Below are 7,133 nucleotides of genomic sequence, written 5' to 3' on the forward strand. Positions count from 1 at the left end.
TTCTTTCCTCCGCTTTTTCACTTTATTTCATGTTTTCTTCATCTTGGTTTCTGAACTGGGGTTTCCACCCACTCAACGCTCCACCTCTTCACCGGCTCTGTGGAGCTGTCCTATTCCTGTAACACCACGTTCATGCAAATTACGGGCTGTTTCATTTTCACACTCTGTTAATATACCGTGTCACCCAGATGTTCCATTGATTAAAACGCTACAATACTTTGTATTCTACTGACCGTTTTACCGCTTGGTCCGTTTACTTGAAGATGTGGCCAGGTTTCTTCTTGAAATAGAGCAGGTTTGCAACTGAAACTTAACACAACAAACAGGAGAACCCTAAGAGAACACAGCAATATAACACATCATTAAATACAGAGACCTAATAAATAGAAATAAACCCAATAATTAAGTGGACCAAGTGACCAGAAGACTACTGAAAAATGAAAGGGCCTGCGTTTCCCACCACGTGTTTCTGTTTGTGTTGTTTCAGCAATTAAGGGACGGAAATCTATCAAAGAATGGATCAGTCGATGTTTCAGAGGAAAGACAGATGTGAAAACGATGTGTGTGTGTGTGTGTGTGTGTGTGTGTGTGTGTGTGTGTGTAACATAAAAGCACTTATTTTTGTCCCTTTCGATGTGCTTTTTGAAACAATGTTTAAACAGTGTTTATGCAAAGCTCGCCCTTCAGAGTTGATAAAAGTTGATCCTTGTTGATCTGTATATCTTTCTCTTTTCTTTTCTTTAATATTCATCAGGATACAATGTATTTGTCTTCTTCTTCTTCTTCTTCTTCTTTCGGCTTTTCCCTTCAGGTGTCGCCACAGCGAGTCAACTTTCTCCATCTAACCCTATTCTCTGTATCTTCCTCTCTCACACCAACTACCTTCATATCTTCTCTCACTACGTCCATAAATCTTCTCTTTGGTCTTCCTCGAGACCTCTTGCCTGGCAGCTCCAATTCCAGCATCCGTCTACCAATATATTCACTATCCCCCCTCTGTCCATGACCCAACCATCTCAGTCTGGCTTCTCTGACCTTCTCTCCAAAACATCGGACATGTGCCGTCCCTCTGATAGACTCATTCCTGATCCTCTCCATCCTGGTCACTCCCAAAGAGAACCTCAACATCTTCATCTCTGCAACCTCTAGTTCTGCCTGCTGTCTTTTGGTCATTGGAACAGTTTCTAGTCCAAACATCAACGCTGGTCTCACCACTGTCTTGTACACCTTTCCTTTTATTCTGGCAGATAGTCTTCTATCACATAGTACCCCTGACACTTTTCTCCACCCATTCCAACCTGCTTGGACCCGTCTCTTCACCTCTTTTCCACACTCTCCTTTGCTCTGGATTGTTGACCCTAAGTACCTGAAATCCTCCAGCTTCTTGATCTCCACTCCCTGTAGCCTCACCGTTCCACCCGAGTTCCTCTCGTTCACACACATATATTCTGTCTGGCTGCGACTAACTTTCTTCCTCTCCTTTCCAGAGCATACCTCCACCTCTCTAGATTTTCCTGTACCTGTTGTCTGCTCTCACTACAGATCACAATGTCATCCGCAAACATCATGGTCCATGGGGATTCCTGTGCGAGTGGGTGAAAGACAAACTGGATGTCGTTTGTGGTTTGTGGTTTGACAAACTGAATGTGAATGTGAAAGAGAGGAAGGGTAGAAGAGGTGACTATCGTAGACCACAAAGTAGCAAAAATGAGTAATAGTGAAGTGAGGAAGGCATTGAAGAGGATGAAGAGTGGAAAAGCAGTTGGTCCTGATGATATACCTGTGGAGGTGTGGAAGTGTCTAGGAGAGGCAGCGGTAGATTTTCTGACTAGGTTATTCAACAGGATCTTAAAGAGTGAGAAGATGCCTGAAGAATGGAGACAAAGTGTGATGGTGCCTATTTTTAAGAATAAAGGGGATGTGCAGAATTGTGGCAACTATAGAGGGATAAAGTTGATGAGTCATACAATGAAGTTATGGGAAGTTAGTTAGTTAGTTAGTCCTCTCGCACAAGATGCGTAGAGCCAACCGTGGCTACCAGGTTTCTCCATCGGGGTCTGTCGTTGGCAAGTTGCCGTGCCTGTGCCAGGCTCACACCGCAGGCTCTGAGGTCCTGGGCCACAACATCCAGCCAGCGGGTGCGGGGGGCACCTCTGGGTCTTCTCCATCCGGCTAGCTGGGGATTTAAGGCCAAGATGGAGCTTGTGGGATGTTCGGCAGGCAAGCGGATGATGTGGCCATACCATCGAACTCGCCGCATTGCTGCGAGGCGAGATGCCGGGGGCCGCTGGGTTCGATCCCTTAGGGTCTTGTTGGTGACATGCTGGGTCCAGCTGATGCCTTCTAATGTCCTCAGGGCCCTGGAGTCCAATTCATCAAGCCTGGCTGCCAGCGTGTTGTTCAGCGGCCAGGTTTCGGAGCCATAGAGAAGGACAGAGATGACTGAGGCATTGTAGACCCGGAGCTTTGTCACCCGGGATATGTGCCGGTGGCGCCACAATGGTCTCCACAGGGACCGCACGACTGACGCCGCAAGGGCACGGCGCCGGTCAATCTCAACTTTGAGATCTCCGGTGTTTGACTGGATCGAACCGAGGTACTTGAAGGTGGCAACAAAGTGGACAGGGGTGCCAGTGTGATTCACACAGGCCAGCAAGGGTGATGTTATATCTAGAGAGTTCACGGGATAGTAGTGTGACATAGCCGGAGATCAAGAAGCTGGAGGATTTCAGGTACTTGGGGTCGACAATCCAGAGCAACAGAGAGTGCGGAAAAGAGGTGAAGAGACGGGTCCAAGCAGGTTGGAATGGGTGGAGAAAAGTGTCAGGGGTACTATGTGATAGAAGACTTTCAGCCAGAATAAAAGGAAAGGTGTACAAGACAGTGGTGAGACCAGCGATGATGTTTGGACTAGAAACTGTTACAATGACCAAAAGACAGCAGGCAGAGCTGGAGGTCCCAGAGATGAAGATGTTGAGGTTCTCTTTGGGAGTGACCAGGATGGGGAGGATCAGGAATGAGTCTCAGAGAAACAGCACATGTTAGATGTTTTGGAGAGAAGGTCAGAGAAGCCAGACTGAGATGGTTGGGTCATGTACAGAGGAGGGATAGAGAATATATTGGTAGACGGATGCTGGAATTGGAGCTGCCGGGCAAGAGGTCTCGAGGAAGACCAAAGAGAAGGTTAATGGATGTAGTGAGAGAAGATATGAAGGTAGTTGGTGTGAGAGAGGAGGCTACAGAGAATAGGGTTAGATGGAGAAAGTTGACTCGCTGTGGCGACACCTGACGGGAAAAGCCGAAAGAAGAAGAAGAAGCATCCCTGCCATACTGTTGAGAGGAATGTTCAAAGTTTTGTAATTCCCTACTGGCTTGTGAATGTTTTTTGGGTGATAGAGCGTTGTAGGTTTGTAGGTTTTTGAACACAAGTGTTATCATAAAAAAAGAGTTTGTTTACCAATGACTGGAAATTGTTGAACACGTCCGGTTTTCATGCATGAAACTGATCCCTGGTACAGAAAAGGTTGTTTTCTGTACCAGGAGAGGCCGAGAAACCTGGCTTGAAGAAGCAAAGGCAGGATTACCTCCAGTGATACAGAAAGTGAAACAGTTCAGGTGTTTGGGGACAGAAATGCATCAAACTTGTTTGGCAACATTGAGATTTTTGAAATTGTTTAACCTCGATTTTTATCTCATGACTAAGCAGACAACTTTTGATCATCACAAGTGTCAGCTGACCTCATAGCACTGTGTGTGTGTGTGTGTGTGTGTGTGTGTGTGTTTGTGTGTGTGTGTGTGTATGTGTATTATATTCTTGGTGTTTTTAAATCTTTTTGCTGCTTCTGTGTTTAATAACAACTAACAGATTTCCATGATCCTAATGTGTGTTTAACACAATCAGAGTTTGAGTGTGTGAACTCTGAACAGAAATCAAGGCTGAGCTTGTTTTCACAGGATTTCTCATCTTACGTGTAGTTGTACGTGTTTGCTTTTTAATTGAAGTAATTTAATTCTTTATTTGTTTTATTTCCGGCCCTTTTGATGGAATGCATTGTTTATGAAAACCTCGCCCTGCACTTCGTTCCCTTCAAACCTGTTTTCTCTGTTTCCTTTAAGATTTGGGCGGGTTTTTATTAAAATATTGCAGGTTTTTGAGTTGTGATTGGACGACAGACTGGCTGATCTGCCTGACAACGCTGCTGATTGGATGAGAGGGATATTACTTCTCTGACAGGTGAGCAGGGACCGCAGTTGACGGAACAGACTTTGATTGCTCCTCTCAGGTAACGCCACCATCCGACATCCAACCCAAGAACTTAAACACTGAAGTCTTCTGGATCTCACAGAATTTAGCAGGCCCTCGATGTTCCTGAAGCCAACATGCAGAAAGAAACATCCTTCTGGTTCTTCTCGCTCCTTTTGGCAGCGCCTCAGTGTTTCTCCTTCATCGTCAAGTCGCTGTACTTCAAGGAAGGAGCGGAGCTGCGGCTGAATCCGTCCATCTTAGAGGAGATCTGGGACATTGGATGGTTGATGGACAGGAACACAGTGTGCGAGTGGGTGAAAGACAAACTGGATGTGGTTTATTATCGGAGCTTTCAGGGCCGGACAACCTTGAACATCAGAACCGCGGAGCTGGAAATCAGGAATGCCACTAAAGAAGACGCTGGGATCTTCACACTGGAGTTCAACCGCCGGGTTCTTCAGGATCAATACAGGGTCCAGATGATCGAGGAGGTACCGAAGCCCACGGTGAGCATCGATCCACCATCCTGTGGTCCTGAATCCGAGAAATGCACCTTGAGCTGCGACGGAAACACTGAGAATGTGGGACCTGTCAGCTACCTGTGGAGACTGGGAGATGATGAGTGGGAGATTGAGAGGAAAGACATCACCGTCTACAACACTGACATCATCCAGAAGGTTGAGAAGTTCTCCTGCCGGCTGAAGAACCCAGTCAGTCAGAAATGGAGCCACCCTTTACAGAATCCTTTGTTCCTTCCACCTCCATATTGGCTGGTGGCTTTGCTTTGCATTTTTATTTTGGTTGTTTTAACAACTATGGGACTGCCAAATATCTACGAACGGGTCAGAAGATGTTTCTGAGGAAAGATTGAGATGAAAAAGGGTTGAGAAGATCCTCAAGTAACCCTGAAGGAAGGAAAACCACTCTCTAACTCTGTGTGTGTGTGTGTGTGTGTGTGTGTGTGTGTGTGTGTGTGTGTGTGTGTGTGTGTGTGTGTGTGTGTGTGTGTGTGTGTGTGTGTGTGTGTGTGTGTGTGTGTGTGTGTGTGTGCGCACGCACTATGTTGCCCTGCACGCACTATTAGAAAAATTAACTACGTCCTGTTTATTTACGGAGACGCCCGGGAAACCTTTGTGCTCGGTGTGTTTGCGACAAGTTTCGGTATTTAAGGAATATAATATTCGGCGCCACTACGAGACTCATCACAGGGAAAAATATGACAGCTTGCAAGGAAAACTGAGAAGAGATAAGATCAACGAACTGCTGGCGGGTCTGAGGAAACAGACGTCCAGTTTTACCCATCGCTGAGAAATCAGTGAAGCAGCGGTAAAAGCCGGCTAGCTAATTGCTTGTGAAAATGTGCAATTTAATGTTAGTCAGCTGCTTCACTACAAAAGAGTATGTTGGAATTCTACTGTTCATGCAACTCCATGCGTTTTCAGTATGTATTGTATGTATTTGCATGTTTCATGGATGAAGTTTACACATTTACAGGACAGGTGAATACTTTCATCCTCACACATTTAATAGCACTTTCTTTAGTTTGTAAGGTGTAGACAGGGATTCAATTTAGATCTTATATGCACATGTGTAAATGGTTTAAAAATCCCTTTCTTCATACGTCTCATTTCATCTTAAAGTGTATTACTTTATTTTTCATTACCAATTACTTGTTAAAGTTTTGTGCCTTTGTATGATCAGTGGGATGGGTTGCAAACATGTGAACGATAAAAGTAAATTGGACTCTTGTCTAAAGAAATATGAGGTATTTCATGAAATATTTTGTAAAAGGGTTGTTCATTGAATTCCAAGATTTTGCTCATGTCCTTGTACTTCTTTACACCAAAACAGAGGAAAGAGATGATATTTTGGTTATTTATTGCTGAGTATGCTATTATTTTAATGGTCCGGCCCACTTGACATCTTCCTAGGCCGTACGTGGCCCGCCATGAGAAATGAGTTTGACACCCCTGAACTAAAGGCTTGTTTGTAAAGTTTGGGGCCCTTTGAGAGACAGATGGAGTGCTCCAGAGAGCCTGGAAAGGGTCAGCTAGGGGGGAAGGGAGATGGTGGCCTCCGAAACACTGCGCCCAGTTACGTTCTGGCCGCCGTGGACCTATTTCAACACGGCCAGAGGCGTTTGCCGTACCGGACCGAGAGGCAGGGGCCGCAGAACATCGGCGTGACCGGGAGATATCACAGGCTACGGGTCAGCTGTGCAGGAATCCACCTCATGCACAGCAGCCCTGCTCATGTTGGGACGAGGATCAGTAGGTGGATCGGAAATGAAGAAGCTTCTGGGCTGAGAGGAGAAACATCTGCAAGGGAAGACAGTGAAGTCCAGATGCTATGATAAGAACATTTTGACAAGAAGTGTGAGTGCGTGTTTGTGTTTGTGTGTGTGTGTGTGTGTGTGTGTGTGTGTGTGTGTGTGTGTGTGTGTGTGTGTGATACTCTTCTTCTATGTCGGTGGTTATTTGCCCCTTGTCTGCAAAGAAAATCTTGGTACAAATTCCTTTTTTCATTCGACCTTCTGGATCTTATTTTGAAACACGACTGTTTCTTCGCCTGACTGCCGCGTTTAATATTTTAATTTCCTAATATAAAGAGAAATTGTTGTATTCAGATTAAATACTGTGAAGTGACAAGTTCTCATCATTTGAACCCCCGCGCTTCTCACCGAAACATTTTCATGCATGATACTGATCCCTGGTACAGAAAAGGTTGTTTTATGTGACAGGAGAGACCGAGAAACCTGACTTGAAGAATCAAAGACAGAATTCCTTCCAGTGATACAGAAAGTGAAACAGTTCAGGTGTTTGGAGAAAAAAGGAATGCTTCTCCTCAAACTTGTTTGGCAAAATTGAGATTTTTTAATTGTTTTACC

At 45.2% G+C, this 7,133-nt stretch overlaps 1 long non-coding RNA gene across 1 annotated transcript; it reads left to right on the top strand.

Moving 5' to 3' along the window:
* The first annotated feature begins 3,868 nt into the window (after window positions 1-3,868).
* LOC147236849 (uncharacterized) lies at window positions 3,869-6,891 on the top strand. Its single transcript, XR_015108873.1, has 2 exons — window positions 3,869-4,234; window positions 4,347-6,891. It is a non-coding gene; the product is annotated as an uncharacterized LOC147236849 (long non-coding RNA).
* Window positions 6,892-7,133: the final 242 nt, after the last annotated feature.

This window comes from Fistularia commersonii, chromosome 2 (assembly GCF_037954325.1).
Source record: "Fistularia commersonii isolate RoL2024-O1a breed Wild chromosome 2, RoL_Fcom_v1.0, whole genome shotgun sequence".
NCBI classification, from domain to species: domain Eukaryota; kingdom Metazoa; phylum Chordata; class Actinopteri; order Syngnathiformes; family Fistulariidae; genus Fistularia; species Fistularia commersonii.